Genomic DNA, 12,087 nt, shown 5'->3' with positions numbered 1-12,087 from the left:
TCTCTTCAATAAATGGTGCTGGGAAAACCGGACATCCACATGCAGAAGAATGAAACTGGACCACTCTCTTGCACCATACACAAAGATAAACTCAAAATAGATGAAAGATCTAAATGTGAGACAAGATTCCATCAAAATCCCAGAGGAGAACTCAGGCAACACCCTTTTTGAACTTGGCCACAGTAACCGGAGAAGGACAAACAGTGTATGTTCTCATTCATTTGGGGAATATGAATAATAGTGAAAGGGAATATAAGGGAAGGGAGAAGAAATGTGTGAGAAATATCAGAAAGGGAGACAGAACATAAAGACTTCTAACTCTGGGAAATGAACTAGGGGTGGTGGAGGGGGAGGAGGGCGGGGGGTGGGGGTGAATGGGTGACGGGCACTGAGGGGGACACTTGACGGGATGAGCACTGGGTGTTATTCTGTATGTTGGTAAATTGAACACCAATAAAAATTAATATATAAAAATAAAAAAATAAAATTATATATATCAAGTGAAAAAAAAAAAACAGAATACTTGACTATAATCCCTGAAACTTCTAGAAGAAAACATAGGTTGTAAGATCCTTGACATTGATTTTAGCAGCTTTTGGGTCTGACACCAAAATCACAGGAAACAAAGAAAAAAAATAAACCAGTGGGACTACATCAAACTAAAAAGCTTCTGCACAACAAAGAAAACCATCAACAAAATAAAAAGCAACCTGCTGAACAGGAGAAAATATTTGCAAATCCTATATCTAATAGGGGATTAATATTCAAAATATATAAAGAACTCATACAACACAATAGGAAAAAAATCTGATTAAAAAACAGGCAGAGGATCTGAATAGACATTTTTTTAAAGATTTATTTATATATGATAGAGAGAGAGAGAGAGAGAGAGAGAGAGAGGCAGAGGGAGGGAGAAGCAGGCTCCATGCCGGGAGCCCGACGGGGACTCGATCCCGGGGCTCCAGGATCGCGCCGTGGGCCAAAGGCAGGTGCAAAACCGCTGAGCCACCCAGGGATCCCCCTGAATAGACATTTTAAAAAATTAAAATTCAATTTGCCAACATATTAGTGCTCGTCACATCACGTGCCTTCCTTAATGCCCCTCACCCACTTACCCCATCCCCTCACCCACCTGCCTGCCCTTCAGCATCATTTTTGCATGGAAGACATACAGATGGCCCACAGGTACATGACAAGGTACTCAACATCACTAACCACCAGAGCAGTGCAAATCAAAAAACCACAATGAGATATCATCCCACAAGTGTTGGAATGGCTTTTGTTATAGGGCAAGGTGTAACAAATGTTAGCGAGGATGTGGAGAAAAGAGAACCCTCTGTTGGTGGGAATGTAAACTGGTGTAGCCACTATGGAAAGTAGAATGGAAGTTCTTCAAAAAAAATCAAACATAGAACTGACATCTGATCTAGTCATTCCACTTCTGGGTATTTATCTGAGGGAAGCAAAAATACTAATTTGAAAAGTTATCTGTACCCCTATGTTTACTGCAGCATTATTTACAATAGCCAAGACATGGAAAGAAACTAAGTGTCCAGTGATGGATGAACGATCAAGAAACTGTGGTGTATGTAGACAATGGAACATTAGTCAGCTGTATAAAAGGATATCCTGCTATTTGCAACAACATGGAGGAACCTTGAGTTAATTATGCTAGACGAAATAAGTCAGAGAAAGACAAATACTATATGTCATTTACATGTGGAATCTGATCTCCACTCTCCCTTTAAAAAACCCTGAACTCGGGGATCCCTGGGTGGCTCAGTGGTTTGGCACCTGCCTTTGGCCCAGGGCGCGATCCTGGAGTCCCGGGATCGAGTCCCACGTTGGGCTCCCAGCATGGAGCCTGCTTCTCCCTCCTCCTGTGTCTCCACCTCTTTCTCTCTCTCTGTGTGTCTATCATGAATAAATAAATAAAATCTAAAAAAAATAAATAAACAACCCTGAACTCATAGATACCAAGAACAGAGATGGGGATGGAAGGTGGACAAAATGGGTGAAAGTGATCAAAAGCTACAAACTCCCAATTATAAAATAAGTCCTAGGGAAGAAATGCACAGCATGGCGACTACAGTTAATGCTGTGTTGTATATTTGAAAGTTTAGTAACTTTCAAATATAGAGAGTAGATCTTAACATTTTAGACCACTGGGGAAAAAAAAAGCTATTACTATGTGAGGTGATAAATGTTAACTCCTTATTGTGATCATTTTGTAATATATACATACACTTAGTCATCATGTTGTTTGTCTGAAACTAATAGGTTCTATGTCAGTTATATCTCAATGGAAAATTTTAAAAATTTAATGGAAGTTTTAATGTTTTATATTATGAAATGATGACTTTTGCATTTTAAAAGGCTATCTTACCAGATCAGACATGTGTGAAATTTTCCTGTAGGAAGTGCTTATTCTCACTAGTTTTAGACCTTAGAGATACCTACTGTGCTGTAGTTTGACTTTTTTTTCTTTTCTGGGGAAAACAGGTGTAGGTAAAACCCAGGTGCAAGTCAGAATTTTGGATGACATTAGCAAAATGAATCCAGGAAAAGTTAGAGCAGCGCATTTTCTTGCCAAGGAAAGACTTTCAACGTTGTGTTGGCTGAGGAATCTCTAGGCAAGTTATTAGTTTCCAGAAATTTCCAGAAGTATATATATAGCACTGAAAGGTAAATGGAGTTTGTTATGCATTGAACTCTCTCCACTCTTTGCACCCTCCCGGCATCAGTTTCCAACCTTCTTGGAATTCTGCACTTCTCACACCTTCCCTTCATGCCACCTGTGCTCCAACCAAACATAACGATTAGTTCTCTGCATAGTCGGTGCATGTGAGGCTTTGGGGTATGGTGTTCTCTCAGCCTTGAATGCTCCTAACCTCAGCCTCTGCATGTCCAAACAGGACACCTTCGGATCCAGCTTCCTCAGGACGTGCACCCTCATTAGTTGGAATAAATGCCCCCACTGCTGAAGTCCCAACACAGTGTGCCTGTGCCACACAGGTAACAGAGGAAGACAAAAAAGAGGGAAAGGGGAACACAAGAGACAGCACAAACTCAACACCAATAGTGTGGTAGATTTAAACATAACCATGTCTGCAATTGTATTAAATGTAAATGTCCTGTCTTAGCACCCACCACAGACTGGGTGGCTTAAACAACAGAAATTTAGGGGATCCCTGGGTGGCTCAGTGGTTTAGCATCACCTTCGGTCCAGGTTGTGATGCTGGAGACCCGGATCAAGTCCCACGTTGGGCTCCCTGCATGGAGACTGCTTCTCCCTCTGCCTGTGTCTCTCCTCTCTCTCTCTCTCTCTGTCTGTGTTTCTCATGAATAAATAAATAAAATCTTAAAAAAAAACCCAGAAATTTATTTTCTTACGTTTCATTGATCAAGTCCTTGATCAAGGTGTCGGCCAATTTTGTTTCTGGTGAGAGCTCTCTTCCTGGCTTGTAGGTGGCTGGCTGTCCTCTCGCCGTGTCCTCCTGTGACCGAGAGAGAGTTCTGCTGTCTTTCTCTTTTTATAAGGACACCAGTGGTACTGGTTAAGGTCTCAACCTTACGAGCTCATCTAACCTTAATTATCTCCTTAAAGCCCTCTGTCTCTGAATGTAGTCCCATCAGGTGTGAGGGCCTCAAGGGTGAATCTGGGAGGGCACAATTCAGTCCGTAGCAGGGTCTAAATTAAATGCCATCATACCCCGCTAAAAGGCAGAGACTTTCAGATTGTACACAAAACAAAGACCCAGATACACACCACCTACAAAAAACACACATTACACACAAAGACACAAATAGGTGACAAGTGGAAGAAAAAGGATGGAGCGTGCTCAGGCAAAGGTTTCTGAGCAGCCAGAGAAGAGAGAGGCTAGGGAGGGGCCTTCCAGGCAATGTTCATGGGTGAGCATATTTGAGGGCCACTAGAACATGAATTTGTTTGGATGGGGATTGGGCAGTAGCAGCAGGAAGGGGCTAGGCATGAGAGCAAAATTTGGAGACTGAGGAAAACTGGAACGCAGAAGGTTTTGAATCCCTAGTTGAGGAGCTCAAGCTTTACTTGAGTTCAGGTTGAAGAGGAGGCAGGTGTTTTGTCAGAATTGATCCAGAGGCAATGTTTAGTATCAGTGGGAGAATATAAAGTTGGGTATGGATTTTATTTATTTATTTATTTATTTATTTATTTATTTATTTATTTATTTATTTATGAGAGAGAGAGAGAGGCAGAGGCACAGGTAGAGGGAGAAGCGGGCTCTTCGCCAGGAGCCTGATGTGGGACTCGATCCTGGATCCCAGGACCATGCCCTGAGCTGAAGGCAGATGTTCAACCGCTGAGCCACCCAGGCGTCCCGGGTATAGATTTTAAATTAACTTTTCTAGGAAGAGTGTGAAAATGAATACATTTGTGCTAGATAATAAAAATTCTTCAAGCACATAGTACATGCAACCAATCAGGGAGTTTTTGCCACACTTCTGTTTGCTTTCACCCTCTTGTCTCTCCCATTTGCACTCAAAAGCATCACAATTTGCCTAGATAGTCCCAGCTCTTGAAAAGAACACTGGATGTTACAGATGGTGCTTCATTAATCATGGTTTTGCAACAAACCGTTTTCTTAACAAGACTGCTGTCATTTTACAAATACAGGGCTACTAGTTATGTGATATTTTCATATTTCATGAAACAGGAATTTTTGGGAAATAAAAACAGTAATACTTACCCCAGGCTATAGTTGTTTCCATTATAATATTTGCTACGACATTAGAATTAGCTTCTAGGGAGGGGGAGGCTGTGGTTACTCTGATGCATTCTCAAGTTGGAAAACCAATTTGCTAGGTGGGTTTGGTTTTTTTTTTTTTAAGATTTATTTATTTTAGAGAGCTAGAACATGGGGAAGGAGAACAAGAGGGAGAGGAAGAATCTGGAGCAGGCTCCCCACTGAGTACAGAGCCCAACATAGGGCTTGGCTTGGGGCTTGATCTCATGACCTGAGCCAAAATTGAGAGTCAGCCACTTAACTGACTGAGCCACCCAGGCGCCCCGCTAGGGGGTTTCCAAGAGCACCTTTACCTTTAAATTCCTCAAAAGACACAAACTATCAAAGTTCCTTCAAGAAGAAGTAGATAATTTAAACAGCCCTATATCTGTTAAAGAATCTACCTATTACTACAACTCGAATGAGAGGTGTCCAGTGAGGCTCCAGCAAAAGGTGTCCCAGCTTCCTTTAGAGAGAGGGCTTTAAGTTAAAGGCTCCAGACTACCTTTTGAGACCTTCATGAAATACTTTGAAGGGAAAAGAGACTATCATAATAAGAGGTCATTATTATGGATTAGGTGCCTACTGCTTGTAATCTTTACAACTCCACAAACTCACTGTCATGATTCCCATTTTCCCAGAGATAGCCATGAGGGGTTACATACCATGCTCCAGGTCACCTAGATAGTAAAAGGTTGAGCTGGGGGCAGGGGAGTCAGTTGAATGGCTGACTTCTGATTTTTTTTTAAGATTTTATTTATTCATCAGAGAGAGAGAGAGAGAGAGAGAGAGGCAAAGACACAGGCAGAGGGAGAAACAGGCTCTATGCCGGGAGCCTGACATGGAACTCGATCCCAGGTCTTCAGGATCACACCCTGGGCTGAAGGTGGTGCTAAACTGCTGAGCCACCAGGGCTGCCCTAACTTCTGATTTTGACTCAGGTCATGATCTCAGGGTCCTGGGATCAAGCCCCAAATCAGGCTCCACACTCAGCAGAACTCCCTCATTCTCCCTCTCTCTCAAATAAATAAATAAATCTTTTTTTAAAAAAGAGGTTTGTTATAAAAAAAAAAAAAGCTGGGAATCTCAGCCTCTTGGTGTGCTATCTCCTTTCAGCCAGTTAAGAACAGATAGACAAGGTGGCAGCTCCCCACCGATACCATAAACCCAAGATGAGATGGAACAAATGGTTCACACATGACCAGGGACCTCCCATCAGGCTGGGTCCTGATATTTCCCTGAGATCTAAGGTCACAAGGTGCTTTTTATGGTCTTCCCTGACATTCTCTGCAACCCCGTGGGACTGGCAGTCCAGCCATTCGGATCCCCATCTTACAGATGAGGAACAGAGAGTTCAGAGACATGAATGGTCCCCCCCACCCCCCCAGCCACATAGCCAGCAAGACACCGACCGAGGACTTGAATCCTTTTGTTCCCCACTATCCCAGTGCCTTCCACTTTCCCAGGCGTGGCCTCCTAACGATGCAGACATTAACGGAAAGGCAGCGCTGAGTCTGTGATTGGAAGCGGTCCCCACAAACAGCACTGAGCCCTAACTATGCAAGATGTTCCTTCATTCCACAGGAAGCAGAAGAAAATCCCAAATGGCTCTGCCAGAAAAGGGGATGCATTACCCACCCCTCCCTTCTGACCTGCCAGGCCTACAGACGGCTTACTTTGATTTTAAAGCCCCCGATCAGACTTCGATCAGAAAATAATTTCTCAGGAACTTTTATTGAAAAGAAACTCCTACTGAAAAATGGTGTTCTCACGGCTGTTCCGTGTTCTTGATTCCCCAGGCCAAAGCTCCCGAGTCTCATACCCTCGAAGCTCTTTAGCCAGCAGCTTTTCCAGGTGTGCGGTGACAGGCCGGACTGAGCAAGTCCCAGTCCCGGTCACCCCAAGAGGTCCCCAGTGAGCACGACATTTGAGGCTAGAGCCTTCTGGTTGGTTCTCTTTAAAACCACCACATGGATCTTGCAACTGACTCCAAAGCATATCTGTATTTGTTTTAATACAAAAATAACATATCCCTCACATTTTCACACGAAGCAGCTGTGCCAGGACGAAAGTCTGTAATTTAGCCCGTGGTTTCCCCAGCGATACTCACACTATCCTTCTTTTTTCTCGGCTCGAGGGAGAAGAATTAGTGGGGGGAGTTTGCCTTGTAAGTATTGCGCCCCCAGCCTCCTTTCCTGTGCTCAGGTCTCAGGTTCTGTCCTGCCTGGTGGCATCTTCTGTTATAGACCTTTGCATGCTGGCCAGTTCTGTCTTCTTCCCTCAAGATGATGCCAAAGTCACTCTTTAATGTTGGCAGCTGTATGCGTTTCTCCTTCCTAGGTAAAATGCTTGTAATTTCCCGTGGCATTTCAGGCATCACGGCAGAGAGGTGAGACATCTGGGGGCAAGAGGGCCTCCCCAGCATCCTTACGCTCACACCACGAAAGCAGCCACCCTGGCAGGGGCACTGCTCCCGGGGACCCGCAGACTATGAGGGAGGCTGGTGAAGTTATCACAGCAGAGAGCCAGAAATCTTTAGGTCCTATTTATTCACATAGCTTTTCTGGGTTTTCATCGTGGTATTGCTTGGAGCCATATTTGGTAGGGTTTAATTTTCAAAAAAATGATACAGGGAATATGACAGCAGGATTCAAAGAAAGGTTGACCTAAGCCCAGGATGGTCTCCAGGTCCCCAGAAGACCAAAAGATGGTGGCTCTGACTTGGTTTATCCTTCAGGTAAACCATTGCTCATTGAGATTTGAATCTGTTTCTAGCACATCCTGTTAAAATTCTCAGGGCCTGCTCTCCCGTGAACTAAAGTGTTAAGTGCATTTTCAAAGCTGTAAACTCAACGCAACATGTTGGGAAGAGGGTGGGAGGATGAATAAGTGTTTCAAGACACTTTCTGTGCTGGTTTTGCTCACACATCCATTTCTGCCCACATGGTGCCACACAGATTACACCTTTGGGGGCTCTGCATGGTGTTTTCTTGGTGTATCTATGCGTGTGTGTGTGTGTGTGTGTGTGTAGGTGTAGGTGTATATATGGTGGAGGGGATTGTATTCTTTTCTTTTTTTTAATTGCAAGCTAATTGGAGATCCTAGAAGTTGCTATGTAGATACCATTTGGGAAATCAAAGTCTTCTATTGGCTTTTTTTTTATTTTTTAGATTTTATGTATTTATATGAGAGAGAGAGAACGTATGCGTGCGTGAGTGGAGGAAGGGCAGAGAGACAAGCAGACTGCCCCCTGACTGTGGATCCCAGGACCCTGAGATCATGGTCTGAGTCAAAGTCAGATGCTTAACTGACTGAGCCAACCAGGTGTCCCAATCTATCTGCTTTGAATACAACGATCTTTCTCCTATTAGCTATGTCATGGGATAAACATGTTTCTATGGTGCCAGCAGAACCCATGATGTCTCTTGGAAGTATCTGCTCCTTATCTGCACACATGGTTTAAACAACACATCCTTGTTCCCACCCCTCTGCCGTAGCCAGTGGGAGTGGAGTAGCAAATTCCCTGGCCAGGCAGCCTTAGTCTGGTTCTGTCACATGGTGGTGGCGCTAAAAGACAACGAGGAGTTGAAGTGGCCCTGGAGGATAGTCAGGGAATATTCCTTTTTTTTCCCTTATTTTAAAAGATTTAATCCATTAATTTGATGGGGAGAGAGAGAGAGAGAGAGAGAGAGAGAAGAGCACACAGGAGCAGGGGAGAGGGGCAGAAGGAGAGGGAGAAGCAGACTTCCTGCTGCTGAGCAGGGAGTCCAACGTGGGGCTCCATCCCAGGACCCTGGGATCACACCCTGAGCCAAAGGCAGATGCTCAACCACTGAGCCACCCAGGTATCCCCAGACCCATGTTGTCTTATCTTAATATATTTTTATTTGGGGGATTCCACATAGCAGGAAGAAGTCCCAAACCAAGCTATACACAAAGCTGCTTCCTCAGTGGCCTGCAACACTTGGCATTCCTCAGGTTGTAGCTACTTCACTCCAGACTCACCTTTGCTGTCACATGGCCTCCTCCCCTGTGTGTCTGTATGTGTTCTCTCTTCTTATTAGGACACCAGTTATTGGATTTAGGGTCCACCTGAATACCCACCTGACTTCATCCTAACTCATCACATCTGAAAAGACTATTCCCACATAAGCCACATTCTGAGGTCCTGTGCATACAGGACCATTTGGAAGACATTAGTCAACCCACTACAGGGGATCACGTGTACAGGGTGTAATGGTCTCATTCTCTGACTGAAGTCTGTCATTTCCCATCACCTCGCCTGGGGCCAGCCCTCTCTGAAAGAAGATTTTCAAGTAATCTTGGGAACAGAAGTCTTGGTGGATTGTGTAGGGAGAGTGTTGCTCTGGGCACAGTGGGTCACAATGATCAAGCGTTCTGATAATAGACAGACTGAAGTTCCCTTCTGCAAATTGGAAGAGCACTGGCTGTACACCCTGCAGGGCCTGGAAAAATGAACCTCTTCCCCCTCTTTTTTGTGTTCTTGATAAAGGGCTCTGACACAGGAAAAATACACAGGCAGCCAGGGGCTATGTTTACACCAAAGTCCCCCTGGGACTAACAGAAGCCCGCTGGGAAGAATTAGGGCTGTTATAGGTGCGGCGGAATCAGTGTGAACCGTGGCCCACGCCTTTGTCTGCGGTGGACACGTGGGCTCAGAGTTCTGGGGCAGGAATGGCTGGCACGGGAGGGGGCATCTGCGGGCAGAGAGGAAAGGTCTGTCTTGGGGAAAATATTTGTTTACTTTTTTTTTTTTTTGAGAGAGAGAGAGAGAGAGAGAGAGAAAGTGAATGAGCACATGTGTGCAGTCAAGGTGAGGAGGGGCAGAGGGAGAGGAGAGAGAGAGATAATCCTAAGCAGACTCCCCGCTGAGCTCAGAGCCCAATGTGGGGCTCCATCTCACAACCCAGAGATCATGACCTGAGCTGAAATCAAGAGTCAGATGCTGGGACACCTGGGTCACTCAGTGGTTGAGCGTCTGTCTTTGGCTCAGGGCATGATCCCAGGATCCTGGGATTGAGTCCCACATTGGGCTCCCTACAGGGAGCCTGCCTCTTCCTCTGCCTGTGTCTCTGCCTCTGTGTGTCTCTCATTAACAAATGAATAAAATCTTAAAAAAAAAAAAAGTCAGATGCTTAACTGACTGAGCCACCCAGGCACCCCTGTGTTGGGAAGAATATTTAGATGGCAGCTATTTGTTTATCCAGCAAATGCTTACTGAAGTCCCACTATGTGCCAGGCACTGTATTATACTGTATCTCTTCTTCAATATAACTCAAAGACTACGTCGATGCATATTTCCTATGGTGAAATCCTCAAAATGTGTGGAAAAAGTCATGTGAAGATGACATGGCTTTGCTTCAAGCTGTGTTAACAAAAGCATAGGCTGTTGATGTAAAATAACTAGGCATTGGGCTCGGAGTTAAATGGGAAATGTCAGAGTTTGTATGAGGCTCCAAGAGTCAGATGAAATCAACATGAAGTACAGAGCAAATGACACTGAAATCTACTAACCCAAAGTGACTTCTTAGGGTGACTTTAGGTGCTGTGGAAAAGTCTAGAAAAAAGAAATAGTAAACTTTATCGTATATTCTGGAAAATGTGTTGCTTTTGGGGTTTGCATAAACAGAATTGCTAAAAGGAAAAAAGTTAAAACATCTTCCACTAAAACAGCTTTGCTCATATACCTTAACCGTGTACTTCCCAGCTGGATAATTTTTCCTTTTTTTTTTAAAATACTCCCATTTAAAATTGCTTCAGGGATGCCTGGGTGGCTCAGCGGTTGAGCATCTGCCTTTGGCTCAGGGAGTGATCCTGGATCCTAGGATCGAGTCCTACATCGGGCTCCCTATGAGGAGTCTGATTCTTCTTCGTCTGCCTGTGTCTCCGCCTCTCTCTGTGTGTCTCTCATGAATAAATAAATCTTTAAAAAAATAATAAAATTGCTTCAAATATTTTTAAAAAGATTTTATTTATTTATATATTTGATAGAGAGCACATGTGGGTAGGGGAAGAGAGGGAGGGAGAGGAACAAGTAGACTCCACACTGAGCACAGAGCCTGACTCTGGGCTCCATCTCACGACCCTGAGGTCATGACCTGAGCTGAAACCAAGAGTCAGATGCCTGACCAACTGAGCCACACAGGTGCCCCTCTATAATTTCTTTTATCTCGGAAGTGTGAATTTTGGGCGGCCTGGGTGGCCCAGCGGTTTCGTGCCACCTTCAGCCCGGGGTGTGATCCTGGAGACCCGGAATCGAGTCCCACATCAGGCTCCCTGCATGGAGCCTGCTTCTCCCTCTGCCTGTGTCTCTGCCTCTCTCTCTCTCTCTCTCTCTCTCTCTGTCATGAATAAATAAATAAAATCTTTTTTTTAAAAAAGTGTGAATTTTAATATAGGCTCTGGAAGCTTGTAGAGGCCAGTGGATTTCTTTTTCTTTATGGGCACCAAATCCATGTAATCATTCATTCAGACATGTTTTTGGAGTGACTACCAGGAGCCAGGCACTGGTTGTTTGTGGAGTCGTAGCATTTCACAGCCAGAAGGGCTTGCACAAAGTGTTTAGTCCCTCCGTTTTATGTCTCAGATGAGGACATTGTTCAGAATGTTGAAAGGCCTGGCTCAAAATCACCATCACCAGGGAAACCAGGTCTTCTGAGCCATACTGAATACTTTTTGTGCAAGGCCTTTGTTAGGGACTGAATGTTTGTGCTCCCCTCAAAACTCATACGTGGAAGCCCTAACCACCCAATATGATGGCATTTGGAGATGGGACATTTGGGAGGTGTTTAGATGAGGTCATGAGGATGGAACCCCCATAATGGGATTAGTGTCCTTATAAGAAGAGCAAGAGAGACTAGCTCTCTCTCTCTCTCTCTCTCTCTCTCTCTCTCTCTCTTAGCCAGGAGAGCACACAGTGAGAGGGCATACTTATGCACTAGGAGGAGGACCCTGGCCAGTAATGGCATTTGCTGGCACTTAATTTTGGACTTCCCAACCTCAAGAACTGTAAGAAATAAAAGTCTGTTCTTTAAGCCTAGTGTATTTTGTCATAACAGCAGAGCTAATCTTGCCTTATTATCCCCTACATTTTTTTTTTGCTAAAGTCCTAGTATCAGCTTGTTTTTCTGTTATTTCAAACAACTCCCTCCATCTGACCCCATTCTCTAAAGCAGAACAAAACAAATACAAAGGCAAAATAGAGTTTGAAATATACTGTAGAAGTTAAATCCCAATACTGAAAAATGAAGAAGCAACAAACAAATAAATAAAATCTAAATGACAAAGATATTTGAATTCAAGT

The sequence above is a fragment of the Nyctereutes procyonoides genome, unplaced genomic scaffold (genome assembly GCF_905146905.1).
Source record: "Nyctereutes procyonoides isolate TBG_1078 unplaced genomic scaffold, NYPRO_anot_genome, whole genome shotgun sequence".
NCBI classification, from domain to species: Eukaryota; Metazoa; Chordata; class Mammalia; order Carnivora; family Canidae; genus Nyctereutes; species Nyctereutes procyonoides.
This window is presented reverse-complemented; position numbering follows the sequence as displayed.